The sequence below is a fragment of the Crinia signifera genome, chromosome 1, assembly GCF_055691185.1.
Source record: "Crinia signifera chromosome 1, ASM5569118v1, whole genome shotgun sequence".
NCBI classification, from domain to species: Eukaryota; Metazoa; Chordata; class Amphibia; order Anura; family Myobatrachidae; genus Crinia; species Crinia signifera.
This window is the reverse complement of record NC_139217.1, coordinates 140437678-140457997: the sequence shown is the minus strand read 5'-3', so window position 1 is coordinate 140457997 and position 20320 is coordinate 140437678. Positions and strand designations below refer to the sequence as shown.

The following is a 20320-nucleotide window of genomic DNA, read 5'->3' as shown; positions in this document are numbered from 1 at the left end:
GGGGGGAATTTAAAACTGTAAATGAATTCCAGCTAGGTGCAAATGCGTTGGAGAGAGTCAATTGTTATCCCAGGAACACCATGGAATGTATATTTACCAGAATAATTGGATGTTCTTGATTGGATGAGAGCTTATACAAAGTCCCAGTGATTGCCCAGTGGTGGGTGCCAATGATGATACTCCAATTTGGAATCATGCAGTTTTGTGGTATAACTATACCCAGCTTGAGTCCTGCAGTGTGGATTCACCAATGAGGTCCAAGGAGATGGCAAAAAACTGGTCCGGATGGGGTCTGGTATAATAGCGCCAAAGTTGGAGAAAGGTGTGGAATGGGATTTCTCTCCAAAGATGAGCTGGAATACTGGTGCTGTTGCTCAACGCGTTTCGGCGTGTTCACACGCCTTCATCAGGAGCTGGAGTGTTTGGTGTGACTGCGGTCAGGGTTTTTATACCCTGGATTAATTGGGGGAGTGATCTCAGGTGCAGTCTCTTGATTATACATTTTTTATTAAAACACAGATATATTATCACAACAGCCTCTCTGATATCTTGACACTGCCCCTGGCGAAAGACATGGAAAAAGGAAGTGGCAAGCCTTCTCCTCCCACCCACCTGGTCCTAGTAGGCAAACATATATCACCTTGTGAACCAGCTCGCCCTGCTTTATGCAGTTTTATAGGGACAAGTACACTGGGCATGCATTTATAGGAATAGATGCTGGGAACACAGGGCAGTACACTTTTCAGATTACAGGTATACTAGGCACATAATTACATTATTTTAACCCTGCTGTTCTTCTCAAGTCTGCTATACTCATGTTCTGTTGTTGTTATTATTATTATTATTATCGTTTATATGGCGCCACATGGGTTCTGCAGCACCTGACAATACATAGATGAGCAAAGAACAATACAAGAAAGATTGTGATTTGCAGTACAAATGCAAATTAGGACAAGTACATGGTAAATAAAAAAGACAGTTGCAACAGTGGACACTGATACAATTATAACAGTGGCAGAGATATATTCTAAGAAAAGCACATGAGGAGAGAGGGCCCTGCTCGTTAGAGCTTACATTCTGGTCAATATGACCTGTAACATAAAATTACTCTTTACATTAATATTCAAACAAGGGATATTCTCCAAATTTTATTAGAGTAATTGAAGAAACCAAAACCAACAAAAATGACAAACATTTTGGTAAAGCTGTTTTAGATAGGTATTTTTGCACAATTTGGGCAATACTGTGTTACATGAGATTTACAAACATGTTTAATGCACTTGATACATATCATGTTTGTTTTATTATAATTTTTGGATTAACAAAATTTACATCTGGCACATTTGATCGCTCTAACATTCCCCTGCAGAAGTTCCTGGTTGAAGATCATGAGTAGTTGATTGTATGTTCTTCACAGTGTTACATGACTATACTGTCTGTGGCATATATTGTCATGAGGAAATGTGGGGTTTGATGAGTGTTTTTCTAAACTCTTACAAATATATTCTCCTCTTGGTAAGTTTCTTATTGTTCCAGTTGGGGTTTATGGAAGTCCATAGGACTAAGGTATTGTATGCACTGATATTATAAAATATTATCAGTGGCCATCGGTTTGTTTTCTGTTTTGCAATTTTACGTGTTCACAAGGTGATCTAAGGTATCCACTGCATCTTTTATTGCATTATAATCCAAAATTATGTTTGGTTTCTTGTCTTGCCTATTGCTTACCTTTTTTTCGTCTTTATGTGTGAAAACTTGAAAGATGACATAATCCAAATGTAAACCAGTTAACTGACACTATATTCAAAATTTTCAGAATTTCAATGTTGAAGTGATGTCTTTAGAAACATTTACGGTCACTCTCTAATACAATATTGACATCGGGTCATACTGACCCAAACGGTACATTAGGGCTACTGTAAATACTCATTATTTGAAAAAATAATAAAAATATATTTTTTTTGATCATTAGTATTTTCCCAAAAATTAAAAGGAATAAAATATGGGAATCATAATTACATAAATAACGAACTTACACAGAAACAAATTTGTTTTTGATCAAGTAAACCCAAACAGAACAGCAGGGTTACTTAGTCTGGGGGAGGTATAGCAATGTGAAAAACCTTGATTAATTTGTGGTGCTTAATTACTTTTGGGGATGGTTATAAATTATGTTGAAGTGGCTGGTGTGATGCGGCTTCAGGAGATAATGAGTTTGTGGAAGAGGAGACTATTGCACTGTGCTCAAAAAGATTTTCTCTGTATTTTATGGCCGTCACTACGATGAGGAATGTCAGTCTGTTCTCTTTATTTTTGTATGGCGGCAACTATTCTGCTCTCATCATTATATGTTAGGCACTAGGATGACATATTTTTCGTTTTATTATTATATTAGTATTTAAACTGCGGCCACAGCACCTAACAATACATAAATGAGTAAAAACAAGACAATACAGTACAAGGGAATTTAGGACAAGTACACAGAAAGTAAAGATTGTTGCATTAGGGAACAGGACACTGAAGTAATTATTATGGTGATAGAGACCTACTGTATGGTCAGGTGCCGTTGCATGGAGTAAGGAGTGAAAAAAAATATATATATTGTAACAAGGATAACAAACACGGGGAGTAATATGAAGACTTTGAGGGTTATTTCCAACAGAAGGTCACAGCATACCAGGTTAATTCCATATGTAATCATAATTACAGGCAGTAGCGTACAGGTAATCTCAGCATAACAGACTGTTGCAGAGGCTCCAATGGTCCCTACCATAGCCCACCCCCAGCATATATATATATATATCAGTGCGGCCCCGCACTCACTCCGTTTGATTATCCGCCCCGGTGCCTGTCCTGGTGGGGATGTAGCAAGTAAAGAAAAAAAGACTGGCACTCCTGGGTCTTGGTGAAAAACTTGTATTCAAATGATGGAAAAACTAACCAACGTTTCGGGGCAGCGCCCCTTTGTCAAGGTGTAGGTGAGAATGTTCTCGCCTACACCTTGACAAAGGGGTGCTGCCCTGAAACGTTGGTTGGTTTTTTCATCATTTGAATACAAGTTTTTCACCAAGAACCAGAAGTGCCAGTCTTTCTTTCCTTGCTATATATATATATATATATATCGAGTCAGTAATGATAGGGGTATCCGCAGTCAGTCTCTACCCTGACTGCAGATACCCCTATCATTACAGACACAGAAATTACTGCAGAACCAGTTGGAGGGTTGTTGGATTAAGTTTGATATTTCTGACTTTTATTAACCAGAAATGAAGTTTCACTGCGATATATGAATAATAGCTTCAGGCTACACCTCCACCAATACACCTTAGAGTGTTCTATGCATCATATTTATTCATCTGAAAACAGTTATAAATTGATCCTGGTGTGTTACCCCTGAGGAAGTCCCTAAAGGACGAAACGCGTAGGTTTTTTTTCTAGACCTACATACGTCTATGGTCGAATCAGGGATCAATACTCGTATGTGAAACTACCTATTGGTATATATATATATATACATATATATATCTAGAGAAAATATAGAACAGAGGGGCGCTCCATGGTGCATGTAAACGATATATTTATTATGGAGGAACAAACACTCCTTAAAAAGGATAAAAGCAATTGCTCGTACCAATAAAAGAACAGTGTGGGCTGGTTACCACATGATAAAACAAACAATACCACGGCAAATCTGCTCCAACCGCATCTCCACTGGCATCAGGTCGACAGGGACTCGCAGACGCTGGGTTGCGCCGACAGGACTCGGAAACCGGTGGCCGGGGACACAGGCAGAAGACAGCGCCGGGACACAGTCAGCACGGGTATCACTGACCAAGCCCTAACATGTTTCGTCAGAGACTTCGTCAGAGGGCGTGGTTCAGTGACTACCCGAGGATAATTTATCCCAACTATCCACCAATCAGAATCTCTGAAATGCCGGTGATGTCATGTACTAATGACAGGTGGGGTAAAAGCCTTACAGGTGATTTGAGTTTCACCACAGACACACTTTTTGCAAAAGAATATTAAAGCCACAGATCTAATGAGGATTTATAGGTGCCTTGATTAGTTAGATATATTATTATCAAGGTGGAACACCTTATATATATATATATATATATATATACACATACACATATACATACATATATATATACATACATACACATATATACCAAAAATGTTTATGGCATCTCAAAGTTTCCAATGTTGGGAACAATAAAAAGAAATTTATGAATATAAAATTTCATTAAATACACAATATATCAATTTTACATGTGCAAATATGCAAATAATTTTACAATCATGAAAAACAATATATTTTCTTTATACAAATATATCATTAAAAATTTCATGAAAAATCACATAAAAATACATAAAAATATATAAAAATACATATAGAAAAAAATACATATAGAAAAAAACCCATGCATTACAAAACAGTAGAATATCGATGAAGCAGGATTTTTTTAGAAAATTGCTGAAAAACATAAAAAGACATCACTGGTTAATATACGGGGTGATTTCATAACCTTCATTTAATCCCAAAGGAACCAATGTATTTAACTTCAGAATCCAGTGGGTTTCACGGCGCAATAATAATTTTTCTCTATCCCCTCCTCGTTTGGGGGGCAAAACCTGTTCAATTATTCTGAAAACCGCTCCACTGGGGTCACTGTTATGGAAAGTTTTAAAGTGCCTTGGAACACTATGGTTTGTTAGACCATTTTTTATATTTCTCATGTGTTCCAAAGCCCTTATTTTAAAAACTCGTTTCGTTTTTCCAACATAGTGAAGGTCACATTTACAGGACAAAACATAAACTACAAATGTTGAATTGCAGTTTGTAAACTGTTGTGGTTTAATAGCTGATAATTTTGGATTAGTTAAGTCTGCTCCTCTCGCTATATTTTTACAGACTTTACAGCTATTACACTGATAACATCCTTTTAAATCCAAAAAAGTTGTAGTAGTGGGATTCTGACATGTATTACTTAGCTGGCTCTTGGCGATCATATTCTTTAAAGTCCTCGCTTTTTTGTACACTATCTTGGGTCGTGATGGTAATGACTCTCCAAGAATAGGATCCAGCTTAAGAATGTGCCAGTTATTATCCAATATACGCTTAATCTCTTTCTCTTTATCATTAAATTGCGTGACAAAGGAACAATGGTCTTCTATGTGACCAGTTTTATTATTCACACTTTTATATTGTAAGAGATTATTGCGTTCTAATCCACGTGCTCTATCTCTGGCTCTATTAATGGTGTTAATAGGGTACCCCCTTTCACTGAATCTCTCAGTGTATATATCTGCTTGGGTATCATATGTTACAATATTAGAGCAATTTCTGCGAAGTCGAATAAACTGCGAGAAAGGAATATTTTGTTTCCAAGAGTCCAAATGGCAACTCTGGAATTCCAGATAACTATTACAATCGACTTGTTTGAAATATGTGGAAGTCTCAATGGACTTAACATCAGGGTAATTTTCCACACTCAACATTAAATCCAAAAATTCCACAAGAATCGGACACGCCCCCCGGGGCGTCCGATAGTGGCTGGTATCGGATCACTCACCTCACGTTTATCTGAATTTGTGGATGCATACATTAAACAATATGTCCCTGCATTGCCAACATATGTAAAAGATTCTACCCATATGTTGCAGATCCTTAAAGACATAGAATGGGACGATGGTCTGAGTTTCGGGACCATCGATGTTTCATCATTATACACGAAAATCCCACACCAAAAGGGTATTGAATCAATAGAGAGAGTTCTTCTGTCTAAAAGCAAGTTGTCACCAGTGAAAATTAAGTTTATATGTGATTGTCTGAAATTTGTTCTCGAATATAACTATTTCGAGTTTTTGGGGTGCTGGTACCTCCAGACTTGGGGCACGGCGATGGGAACGATCTGTGCCCCAAGTCTGGCTAATCTGTATATGGGGGACTGGGAACATAATGTTTTAACCCCTGAATTGCTGAGCAATGTAATTTTATTCAAAAGATACATCGATGATATTATGATAGTGTGGAGGGGTGATGAATCATCATTTAAATCATTTGTCGATGTTTTGAATCAAAATAGCTATAATCTTTCATTTACTTATAATTTTCACAAAACTAAGATTGAATTTTTGGATTTAATGTTGAGTGTGGAAAATTACCCTGATGTTAAGTCCATTGAGACTTCCACATATTTCAAACAAGTCGATTGTAATAGTTATCTGGAATTCCAGAGTTGCCATTTGGACTCTTGGAAACAAAATATTCCTTTCTCGCAGTTTATTCGACTTCGCAGAAATTGCTCTAATATTGTAACATATGATACCCAAGCAGATATATACACTGAGAGATTCAGTGAAAGGGGGTACCCTATTAACACCATTAATAGAGCCAGAGATAGAGCACGTGGATTAGAACGCAATAATCTCTTACAATATAAAAGTGTGAATAATAAAACTGGTCACATAGAAGACCATTGTTCCTTTGTCACGCAATTTAATGATAAAGAGAAAGAGATTAAGCGTATATTGGATAATAACTGGCACATTCTTAAGCTGGATCCTATTCTTGGAGAGTCATTACCATCACGACCCAAGATAGTGTACAAAAAAGCGAGGACTTTAAAGAATATGATCGCCAAGAGCCAGCTAAGTAATACATGTCAGAATCCCACTACTACAACTTTTTTGGATTTAAAAGGATGTTATCAGTGTAATAGCTGTAAAGTCTGTAAAAATATAGCGAGAGGAGCAGACTTAACTAATCCAAAATTATCAGCTATTAAACCACAACAGTTTACAAACTGCAATTCAACATTTGTAGTTTATGTTTTGTCCTGTAAATGTGACCTTCACTATGTTGGAAAAACGAAACGAGTTTTTAAAATAAGGGCTTTGGAACACATGAGAAATATAAAAAATGGTCTAACAAACCATAGTGTTCCAAGGCACTTTAAAACTTTCCTTAACAGTGACCCCAGTGGAGCGGTTTTCAGAATAATTGAACAGGTTTTGCCCCCCAAACGAGGAGGGGATAGAGAAAAATTATTATTGCGCCGTGAAACCCACTGGATTCTGAAGTTAAATACATTGGTTCCTTTGGGATTAAATGAAGGTTATGAAATCACCCCGTATATTAACCAGTGATGTCTTTTTATGTTTTTCAGCAATTTTCTAAAAAAATCCTGCTTCATCGATATTCTACTGTTTTGTAATGCATGGGTTTTTTTCTATATGTATTTTTTTCTATATGTATTTTTATATATTTTTATGTATTTTTATGTGATTTTTCATGAAATTTTTATGAAATTTTTAATGATATATTTGTATAAAGAAAATATATTGTTTTTCATGATTGTAAAATTATTTGCATATTTGCACATGTAAAATTGATATATTGTGTATTTAATGAAATTTTATATTCATAAATTTCTTTTTATTGTTCCCAACATTGGAAACTTTGAGATGCCATAAACATTTTTGGTATATATGTGTATGTATGTATATATATATGTATGTATATGTGTATGTGTATATATATATATATATATATATATATATATATATATATATATAAGGTGTTCCACCTTGATAATAATATATCTAACTATTCAAGGCACCTATAAATCCTCATTAGATCTGTGGCTTTAATATTCTTTTGCAAAAAGTGTGTCTGTGGTGAAACTCAAATCACCTGTAAGGCTTTTACCCCACCTGTCATTAGTACATGACATCACCGGCATTTCAGAGATTCTGATTGGTGGATAGTTGGGATAAATTATCCTCGGTTAGTCACTGAACCACGCCCTCTGACGAAGTCTCTGACGAAACATGTTAGGGCTTGGTCAGTGATACCCGTGCTGACTGTGTCCCGGCGCTGTCTTCTGCCTGTGTCCCCGGCCACCGGTTTCCGAGTCCTGTCGGCGCAACCCAGCGTCTGCGAGTCCCTGTCGACCTGATGCCAGTGGAGATGCGGTTGGAGCAGATTTGCCGTGGTATTGTTTGTTTTATCATGTGGTAACCAGCCCACACTGTTCTTTTATTGGTACGAGCAATTGCTTTTATCCTTTTTAAGGAGTGTTTGTTCCTCCATAATAAATATATCGTTTACATGCACCATGGAGCGCCCCTCTGTTCTATATTTTCTCTAGATTCATACGTCCTGACCCTGGATGCTTGGTCATTTTCCAATTGAGGGAGCTGCAGTCTATATCATTGGACTTTGGTGAAACTTCTGTGCCTCTTTGTTTAAAGGGCTAACATTGCTGGACTCATTAGAGACTTGAAAATCATCAGCGCCACCTGCACTACGGTTTTTTCTATACATATATATATATATATATATATATATATATATATATATATATAGTAGACCGTACAAAACAAGCAGAGGCACTCTCAAGGTCTTGTAAAATCAGGCAAAGTTTAGTGGTAATCCGACGTTTCGGGGTCAACAACCCCCTTTGTCAAGTTGTAACAAATGAAAATGTGCAAAAGACATACCTTAAATAGCAGTGTGGAGTGGTTCAGGAGAGTCCCGGTCACGGGGCGGGCGATGTGTGACATCATATCGTGGTCATGTGACCACTGTGCGCCCCTGTGTAGCTTTCCCGTTGTCAGGGTGACGCTACAGCACTTCCGGCCGTGCTCTTCTTAGCCTCTATGTTGCCCGGCAACTGATGCTGCCAGCGCCGTGTCCCGGGAGGGGAAGTACTCTAAGTGAGACAAAAATATGCAGTGATCAATAAGATGCTCGCTTCAAGCTGCGTGTAGTTAATATACACTTAAAAAAACACATAAAAACGTGGACAGTGATATAACACACTGTATGTGTGTGGGCTGGTTCATAATTATACTAAAGGAATAAGTAATGCAATAATAAACGTAGAAACCCATTTGGACAAATCTGCAGTCCTATTGTCCAATAGGGGTTTTCGCTATTCTATATGTATGCGGACCTGCTGTAATCCAACGGAACATTCAATTCTATGACCTAGCGGTCCTAAAATGCCAAGGAGGCCCCCCCAATGAAGCCAGGCACATGGTTCAAGACTTAAAGACATTATAGGACAATCTTTCATTGAGTCCCTTGGGCTTGCTGGTATTGAGATGGAAGATCCACCGGGCTTCACACTCGAGCAATTTGCCCTCCCGGTCACCTCTGCGTAAAGATGGCGGTATATGGTCGATTACCATGTGTTTAAGGTCCCACAAGGAATGGCCCTTCTCTGCAAACTGGCGGGCCACGGGCTGGTCTGATGTTTTCCCCTTAAGGGCAGAATTAATTTCCGACCGGTGCAGCGCCATCCTTTCGCGCATTGTTCGCACAGTCTTGCCAACATAATACAGTTGACACGAGCAGATTATAAGGTATACAACATGAGTGGAAAGGCAGTTCAGTATGTGCCTGATCTTGAAGATTAGATTTGGGTGAGTTATTTTGTTTCTGTGTAGGGAAAATACTGACTGCTTTATTTTTACAATGCAGTATAGATCTCACTTTGAAGAAAAACCCCCACCTAAATCTAACTCTCTCTGCACATGTTATATCTGCCCCACCTGCAATGCACATGGTTTTGTCCATTTGAGAAGGAATTTTCCTCTAAGAGTGAACTAGAATAAGGCCCTATGAGAGGTACTGAATGTATGGTTTAAAGGAAAGTGGGGAATTAAGAATAACGCCAAGGCAGTGTACTAGGTTGTTAGAGGAGATAGTTGTTCCATTAATAGATACTAAACTTGTGGAAGTTGAGGTTATGTTGGAGGGTGGAAGATGATCAGCTCAGTCTTAGACATGTTAAGTTTAAGAAGAAAAGATAGTGTAGAGACAGTAGTAAATACAAATGAGGAGAGTAATCAGGAGACAAGAGGTAGGTTTGAGTATTATCAGCATCAAGGTGATATTGGTAGCTGAATAAGCGAACGATCTCCCCTAGAGAGGATGTACAGATAAAGAAAATGAGAGGACCAAGAACACAAACGGGGCCTCTCCTTTTGCCTCCTCTATGATTCATGACCAGAAGGCTGTAATTATGTATAGTAATGTCTTGTCCTTTTGTAAATTTTTGGTATGGAACCCTTGTGACGCTATTTAAATAAAAGTGGATAAATTTGCCATTTAACAAAGTCAATGATTCATTAATAATGAGCTGATGTACTGAAGGTCAAGGACATATGATGTGTAATAACATTGTAACACTAATTATGACAGTGTCCCTGATTTTTGTCTTTGTGTAGTGTTGTGTGTCATGTGCTGTATTTCTCACACAGAAAACTATCTTCCGTGCACTCATTCAAGCAGCTCCTTTACTGTTTGTCTACATTCTGAGAAGGTATTATATATTTTCATTCAGTCATGCTGAAGTAGTTATTTATCACTCAGCCAGAGATAACCATCTCTGGTAAATGATTGAAGCTGTTTCCTTGCTGATTGTAGACCTACAGCTTAATCACTCATAAAACAAAAATACTGATGTAGCCCTAAATACAGTGTTGTTGTTTTTTGTCGGTTCACATGAAATATAAGTTGGGGTGGAACCATATTTTGAGTTATTAATGCTGTATCTTATTTTTTGCAGTTTCCATATATAAAGGCGCATTGTTTGTAATTAATTGATAGGTTCCTTGAATGAAGTTAAGGGGCTTTAGTCCTAGTTTACTTCAGTCTATTTGGGCTCAAAAGCACTTTTATAATCAATTAACCTATGCTAGAGAGAGAGTGTGAGATCATTTGAAAAGTGTTGTCATCTGGCCATTTATATGGTGCCTATCCTTTGCCTTTTCCCCACTGTGACAGTGAACCAGCCACAATGCTCTAATCATTTTATGGACATCGATGGCACATGTTCCTTTGGATAAATAGTCTTTGGTAATTCCTAGACTCTGCATTGTAGTGCCTCTCTGTTCAAAACAAATGCATAATATTTACATTGTCAAGTCTCTTTAGCATTGACATGTCTTTGTTTTTCTTGGCTACATTTGGCAAGCACGTAGTCACACCTTAAGTACCTACTTGAGAAACCACCTCTTCAACCTGTAATGTAGATTCAATTCAGATTGAATTGTTAGCATGTTTATAACTGACAGCATGTTTCATGAGCCATTTTAATCCACTAAGGACTTACCATGTGAATGGTCTGTAGTGCCCTAAACGCTATCACTACTTTGGAAATAAGATCATTGTACTTTGCATATTTAAGATGGTCAGTTAATGCTATCATTATGTGTTCTTGCATAGTGCATTTCTTATCTGGATAATTGAAAACAAACCCATATCTACATTTTGTTCTCTGCATGTGGATTGGCTATATAAGGTGGAATTACATTTTCGGAGTTTTGCAAAATGATTGCGTACTACCGTATAAACAGATATAGTGATTACTATTAGTGATTATGAACAGTTACTTCATTACCTAACATATTTTTGTAGCTATAACAAATGTGTTCAATAATAGAGTAGTTAAAAGGAAATACAATATTAAATAAACGCTAGCAGATATTTGCCCTCTACCCTCTTGTTTCTCACTTTGCATTGTACTTGTGCCCCCCACCCCCTTATTCCCAGGGCATTGGGTCATTGAGTGCTATTGTTAACAACTGTTGCTTAGTTCTATAATTGTCTTATAGTTTCATTTTATGATACTGTTTTTGGACATTATCGTTTTCTTGGATTCTGCTCACTACACTTGGAAGCCATGTAAGTAAAAGATGCTAACTTAAATATGTTGATGGGCTACTTTGACAGAAAGTGGTCTGTTATGAGTTATGTCTGAGTCTAGAATACTAAATACTGAAGAGATTTTGGGCCTTATTCTAGTTCACAAAATCCTTCTTAGATGGACAAAACCATGTGCACTGCAGGGGGGCAGATGTAAAATATGCAGTGAGAATTAGATTTGGGTGAGTTATTTTGTTTCTGTGCAGGGTAAATACTGGCTGCTTTATTTTTACACTGCAATATAGATCTCACTTTGAAGTAAAACCCCACCCAAATCTAATTTTCTCTGCTAAAGTAACATCTGCCCCACCTGCAGTGCACATGGTTTTGTCCATCTAGGAAGGATTTTGTCAGAAAGAGTTACTAGAATAAGGCTCTTTGTGTCAGGCTAGAATACTAAATAAAGAAGATTTTTATTTTCATCCCCATTTGCTGTTCTTTTGAAGTTGTGTACCTCTTAGGTGTGTCCTGATATGCTCCACATTTTATTTCTATTTCTATTTCTTATACCTGAGACCAACAGAATTAATTCTGAGATATTTCCTTCTCAACATTATTTTCCAGTTGTCACCTTCACCTAACAGACACACATCATCCTCTCCTCCTGTTAATAAATAGGTTGAGAAATGTTACCAAACTGTCATAAATAATTACACAAAATCACTCAGCAAGAGGAAGTCGCCTATAAACTGACTTACAATTTTTTAGTTACTAATTAAGTGATCACAACTTGCAGATTATACTTTCAATTAAAAACATGGAATGGAGTGACACCTGTATGTTTTTTGCCCATTTTTTTTTTTACCATGGTACAGTAATATATTTTATGTATACATAATAGCATAAAAACAATTCATGGTTTATTAATTAAATTTTTTCAAATTTGACTCTCCTCCCTAAGGGTGAAAAGTAATGCCACCCGAGTTCAGCGGCCAGACTTTCATCCCCTCTTTCCAGCATTTCCCACTAATACACAACTCCACTATATATATCCTTCCCAGTTCACTATCCAACTGTTCAACCCATTCCCATTGTATGTAATCTCTCATGCGCAAAACCCTCTTGTGATTCTTGCCCCATGTATCTTTCCCCTCCAGGAACTTCTACTGCTAAAATGATTCCACCCCCCCCCCCCCCCCCCATAACCACCTTCCCCATGATTAATCTTTGAATGCTCCTAGCCAGGGCCGACCTTTGGCAAGTGGATATTGATTCTGGTGCACCCCCTCCCAGTGGAATTCTGCTTGAGCGTGAAAATGGAAAGGGGTTGTAAATGGTGCACACGCTACATACATACATACATACATACATATACTGCTTCTCTCATCCATCCATACATGTTGAATACATCCAACCACTTCCTCCCTCGTGCATAAATACATACATGCAGTTGCAGCTCCTCATGGTGCTGCTGCCGGAGGGTCATTGTAGCTTGGGGGATGGGTTAGGCCATAGATGCCAGCAGTTCTTTGGTGCAGCTTGTAGCTATTGCTAGTAGGAGCCATTGCTGCCTCTTGCAGGCCTGGTGGGTGGAGCAGTTGTGAGCAGTACGTTTTTTTGCCCTGCAGCTATTGCCACTGTCCCCAGTGTGAGGACAGGGTTATGCCTTGCAACCGCTGACCCTGCTATGATGGGTCGAAGTGCCCGCAGTGACCAGGGTGCTGCTTCCTGTAGTTGCCCTGCAAGGTTTTGTCACGCTTGCTTCCCCCGCGGTGGTGAGATTCAAAACACTTCATGCAGGGGGCCCTGGGTGTCCTGGCATGGCCATGGCACTCTCCTCTATCTGGAGTCCTACTCAACCGCATAACTAGCTAATCTATAACTGCTTCTAGCAACAGTCAGTTGTTGTACCCTAACTGTTTATTACCATTGCAAAGAAAACATAGAAATATTGGTACTTGTTTCCTAGCACGGCGCCCACGATTTTCAATCGTATGGCATCTTATGCATTGTATCGCATCGCATGCCATATAGCCGCATGGGATGCGATTTTAAATTGTATAAGCACCCTAATGGGTGCTTACAATGTTAAATGCACCCCCAAGCCACCCCCACTATGAACGCCAACCCAAAGCGTGGCGAGCGACGGCGGTACGCTTTCTCCGACCTTTTTATACCCCCACTATCCACGTCGGCGTGGAGTTGATTTTAGGGGACGCGCTTTACTTTACATGATTACATTTACTTTTCTCGCGGGGCTCGCCACGCTTCGGGTCAGGTGGCTCGCTGCGCTCACCACACTATATAAGATCAACTCCACGCCGACGTGGATAGTGGGGGTATGAAAAGGTTGGAGGACGCGTACCACCGCCCCTCGCGGGCTCGCTGCGCTTGCCATGCTTTGGGTTGGCGTTGATACTGGGGGTGTGGTGTGGGGGTGCTTTAAACAATGTAAGCACTCATTACGGTGCTTATACAGTTAATAATCTTATTATTTAACATTGAACATTGAAAACACCCATTAGGGTGCTTATACAATTTAAAATCGTATACCATCGCATTGTATGCCATATACAATGGTATACGATTTTAAATTGTATAACATCGGGTGCCATCACATCACATTGCATACCATTGTAAGGCTTATGGTATACGATGCGATGGGCGCCATGCTAGGAAACAAGTACCGAAATATTGAATCTAACAGCAGAAGGGAGCCACTTGGCTAATCTAGTTTGCCCCCTTTTTTTATTTTTTAGGTATAATCTCAACCCTTTTTATCCTTAGTTCTTCATAGGGATATTTATATGTCTATACCAAGCATGTTTATTTAGCTTTACTGTCTTAACCCTTTACCACCTCTGAAGGTAGGGTACTACCCTTTCTGTGAAGTAATTTTCCTGTAATTTCTCCCGAACCTACCTCCCTTAAGTTTCAGTGTACAATATGTTCTATATTTTCTTCCTTTGAAGAATGTCTTCCTCCTGTACCTTGTTAAAGCCTTTAGTATAACTAAATGTCTCTATCCTGTCCTCCCTTTACCTTCTCTGCTCTAAACTCTACATCAGGGGTAGCCAACTCCAGTCCTCGAGAGCTACCAAAAGTTCACATTTTCCAGACAACCTAGCCGGGGCACAGGTGCACTCCTTACTGACGTACACATTTTAAAAGATCCACAGGTGGAGCTATTTACTTCACTTGTGTTTCTGTGAGGAGATCTGGAAAACATTAACTGTTGGTAGCTCTCGAGGATTTGAGTTGGCTACCCCAGCTGTACATGTTAAGATATTTTCACTATCATTCATATGGTATACTGGTTTCTCAATACACTGGGGAAGAAAAGGTCCTCCGCAGGAGACAGGCACATAGAACTCTTTACAGTGGGTGTACTGGCTCCTCCCCTCTACTTACTGCTCCACATCTTCAGTTTAGAAACAAGGCTGCATTTACAGAGCTCCTGAAGATAGTTTTTCTTCATTTAATTTTGTTTGTTATTTTGGGGGGCCTGTTTTGGACTAAACAGCTCTCTGCTTCGTGGGAAGCCAGGGGAGGGTTACAGTTGCTGACCTTCCAAAGTACCAAACAGTCCCTGATGCGGGACCACTGTCCTGTGTGGGTGATTGTCGTTGCGGGCGTTGCGCTGCAGCGCTTCACACCCCCAGCTTGCCGCACACCCCTGGCTCAGTTCGAAGTACATTTACAGAGGGTGAAAGTCATAACAGAACTCTCAAAACTGAAAGTGGATAAATCAATGGGGCCAGATGGGATACATCCAAGGATACTAAAAGAGCTTAAAAGGGAGCTGGTAACATAATTATTCAACCAGTCACTAGCTACTGGAGTAATCCCAGAGGACTAGAAAACAGCGAATGTTGTCCCACTGCACAAAAGTTGAAGCAAGGAAGAGATAAGCAACTATCGACCAGTGAGCCTTACATCAGTAGTAGGGGAAATGATGGAAACACTCTTAAAACAAAGAGTTGTAGAGTATCTCAAAACCAGCAATTTACAGGATCCGAAACCACGTGGCTTTACTGGGGGATGATGATGTCAAACAAATCTTATTGACTTTTTTGACTGAGTGACTAAAGTAATAGATCAAGGTGGGGCTGTAGATGTAGCTTATCTAGACTTTAGTAAAGCTTTTGACACTGTCCCACATCGCAGACTGTTAAATATACTTGAAAGCTTGGGATTGGATTCTAAGATAGTTGAATGGATAAGATCGTGGTTGCAGGACAGAAAACAGAGAGTTGTAGTAAACAGAGTACAGTCAAAGGAGGGAAAGGTTACAAGTGGAGCACCCCAGGGATCTGAACTTGGACCAGTGATTTTTAATATCTTTATTGGTGATATTGCAAATGGAATTGAGGGTAAAATGTGCCTTTTTGCAAATGACACAAAGGTATGCAACAGGGTAGACACATCAGGAGGGGTAAAACAAATGATTGATGATCTAGGTAGATTAGAGGAATGGTCAAGAGCATGGCAACTACAGTTTAATGCCAAAAAATGCTAAATCATGCACTTGGGTCTCAAAAATCCAAAGACTAAATATAGTATAAATGGCACTATAATGGAATCTACTGAAGAAGAGAGGGATCTAGGTGTCACTATTTCAGGAGACTTAAAAGCAGGTAGGCAATGTAACAAAGCAATGAAGAAGGCAAGTCAGATGCTTGGTTGCATAGAGAGAGGTATCAGCAGTAGAAGGAAAGAAGTAATAATGCCACTGTATAGGTCATTGGTACAAACTCATCTGTGCTCAGTTCTGGAGGCCATATCTCCTGAAGGATATAAATACATTAGAGACTGTACAAAGAACGGCAACTAAATTGGTGCATGGCCTACAGTACATCACAAAATGTACCAAAAAAGACTAAAATATCTTAATATGTATACTTTAGGGGACATGATAGAAACTTCCAAATATATCAAGGGTTTTAACAAGGTACAGGTGGGAGACATTCTTCACAGGAAGAGGAGCAACAGAACACGAGGACATGCACTGAAACTAGGGAGGAAGATTCAGGGGAAATTTGAGGAAGAATTACTTCACAGAAAGAGTAGTAGATAAGTGGAATAGCCTCCCATCAGAGGTGGTAAAGGCAAATACAGTAGTACAATTTAAACATGCTTGGGATAGGCATATTGATATCCTTACAAAAAAATAAGAATAAAATATGGCTTGAGGTAACATGTTTAAAAAAAGGGGCAGACTAGATGGCCCAAGTGGTTCTGATCTGCTGTCAAGTTCTATGTTTCTATGACATCTTCAGTAAGTGTTTCCCAGGGTCCCCTCTAGGGGGGTTACCCGGTTGATGTGTGGCATGAAAATGGTGGCGGCAACGGCAGTGTCTCTGCACGGGAACCACACAACCCCCTGTCCACACTGGATGCTTTACACTGTCTCTGGACCATCAGGGCAGGTGTTAATGTGTTTACTAGGAATAGCAACAGCGCCAGTATAAAGATCAAGGATAAACCTGTGGGTACACACAGCGAAACGCATTGGTGTCTTGTGGACCTAAGAACTGAGGAAAAAACTCACCTCCATCTGGAAACTGTAGACCACCTGCTGAATATCCTGATCTTATCCAAACCAATCCATTGAGGACTTACATCTTGGCTCTACCTGGACACTGGACTGCCGTATGAGAAGGTACCCCGGACTGATTAAAGTTCCAACATTGCCACAAACGGGTTGAACCAAGCAGAAACGAGGAATTGTATAAACGGAGCTACAAATTCACCTCCGGACTCTGGACATTAACATCGATCAGTGCAGGTTCATCTACAACCAATGGTGACTATAATCCTGAACAGGCTCTACTATTATCGTAATATCAATTACTTCCAATTATATTGCATTTTATTGTCATTTAGTCTGATTGTATATGTGTCATTAAATTCCTACTGTTTTTCATTGATGTATGTATTTTGGTTCAATGGATCTTTTCGTGTTTAGATGTTCTCTCCTCATGTATTTCCGGTGGTGTGGAAAATAAATCAGAGGAACCAATAATTAGATACCATTCGGTGTATTAATAAATGATTACTACCAATAGAGTGAAGCGGGAGTATATAGATAGGCGTACCCTACTCACAGTGTATATAGAACTGTATGTGCACGTAGATCGATTTTCTACAGTATCCTCTTCAACTCCAAATGTGTGTATATAAGAATAAAAAATAAACATAATTGTGTAAATTCGTTTTTTCTTAGTATTATTACTTTCACCCCCCCCCCCCCCCCCCCCAGTGAAGAGCAATGGGAAGAATCTCTTTTATGAGCGTACCTCACTCACCCAATCAAAGGATGAGGTACACATATAAAGGTTTCTCTCCCTTCCAGTAAGGGTGGATCAAAAACAGTGTATACCCCACTCACGATAAATCAGATGATGTATGTGCTCATAGCAGGTTCTTTTCCTTGTGTCTTCTAATCATTTATAGTGATCAGGATTTCTCCCATCAAATGTGAATACATAAAAAAAACGAGGAGAACAAACAATGTGTAGTCTTGCTTTAACTAGTATACATATTTATATAGGAATTTCCTATTTACCAGAAGAAGATTTAAGAATAGTGTACAGATTCGTACCAGAACTCAAACTTTGCAGTGTTTTCTTAATGTGTATAAAGGTATCTTTAAGTGAATTTCTGTGATCAAGATATCCTTCACCTTGTGCAGAAATAAAAAGACATATTTCCAGTGGTAATGGTGTCTATAGAGGATAGCAGTATTTGCGTACCAGACTTACGGTTAGGTAATTTCTTTATATACATATAGCGTTTTCTTGGCCCTATATTACCAGTACATACTGGTGGATCCTCGTCCAGTCGTATGGGCGGTATACAAAAAGCAAAAAGAGATAGGGAAGTATTTCAATGTTCTTAAAAGGATATAAGTCCTTCTCTCCCTTTCTTAATGTTCAGCAAAAGCAGAAAAAATACCTTTTATGGATTTCTTTAAAACAATTTATTCCAGCAAGAAGATTAAAAATCCTCCATCCCCATGATGGTAGGATACCAGATATCACAAAAGCAGTACAGTACAAAAACCCACAGCGGTCAAACAATTATGGACAAAAAGTATAAAAGTGAATAATAAATGAATAAAAAATACATACATCCAATGTAGGGTCAAAAAGGGTGATGGCTGCTCACACTCCACACTGGCTGTCGACGCGTTTCGTGTGTAAACCACCTTTTTCAAGACATGCTGGTGGAGGGTGAGAGGCCATTCTTTTATACCCTGAGCAGCCTAATACACTGAACAGGAAGTGATGACATAATTACTATGCAATTAACACTTTCTATAATTCAAAGCATACATTCAAATAGTACAATAACATGCATTAATCTTTTACATATACATTTGTATTGATATATGTAAAAATTTCCATTAAAGCGATTTTTTTCCCATATAGATATAGTCAGTTCTTATTCCAGCATAAACGGTTGCCATGACAACCCTGCTGGCACTTCCGGTGTGCGGGAACAACGTCGAGAAACAGCTTTCACCTTTTTGTTTTGAGATGGTCCACGACCCATTAAGGGGCATATTTATGGCTCCCCCCTTGATGTATACTGATCCTTTACACGCTGGCCGGTTCCCGTGCGATCAGTGCCGTATCAAAAATACATGAGGAGAGAACATCTAAACATGAAAAGATCCATTGAAGCATTGATGTTCTAGATACCATATGGATCATTTGTGCCTTAAGAAGTCCGGAATTCCCATCTTTGTATTGTTTGGTATTGTAAAAGTTATTGGGTGATAACTACGGGATAGTACGGACCATAGGCAGCAGTGCGCCAAATAGTGGTCATACCCTATATCTCTATTTCTGTATAATTATTTGCTATTTGTTACTTTTATATATATGTTTTAATCTTCAATATAGTGAATCTTGTTTATACCATTTGTGCCCCTATAGCTCATGTGCGAGTGGTGGATGTGAGCCTGCAGGAGCGGTGGGCAGCGTTTAATCCACATGCAAGGCTGCAAAATTCGCAGTGTTGCTTGTGTCCCAGAATAAGGTCCTGGCCAGGTACATGAATTTTTCATTGGAAGTTATTTCATTGACTAGTGATATCCTGGAGTGTTTAGTCTGGAAAGTTTTAGCCAGCCATGCCCTGGCGATTCACACCTTGGCCAGGGTGCAGAGATTAACCACATATCATCTAGTCGGTGCATCCAAAATGTCATTGTCTGGGCGTGGCTTGGCCGGAATTGTGAGAGGATGCGCGGACCGGGAGCTCCGACCCTATCCTTTAAATATATCCTACCCTGGGACCTGTGGATGCCCTGTACTTACCTCCTCTGGCTACTGAATTGTTCCTGAGTTCCCTGTGCCACTTGTGGACCTCCTGGACGGCTCGTGGAGACCTGGTTGACTGTCGGGGCCTGCTGAAATCCGTCGGTCCTCCTTCTTGGATGCGGGCACCATCTTGGATTTTCCTGCGGCTCTAACTGGGCTCCGGTGCTTTGCTGGTGCCTCCTGTCGGGGGACTCGGCGGGTGGGGGCGCCTGGAGACTCTCCGGAGGAGTGGTGGAAGTGACCGGGAGTCGTCTCTAACGAGGCGCGCTGCTTGGCCGCACGGGGGGACCGGCGCCATCTTGCCTGCCTGCCTCCTGGACAGGGACAC

At 39.5% G+C, this 20320-nt stretch overlaps 1 protein-coding gene across 2 annotated transcripts in view; it reads left to right on the top strand.

The window, feature by feature from the left end:
* The window catches only part of AFG2A (AAA ATPase AFG2A), a 407538-nt gene that overhangs the window by 121573 nt on the left and 265645 nt on the right, over positions 1-20320 (top strand). The window lies entirely within an intron of this gene.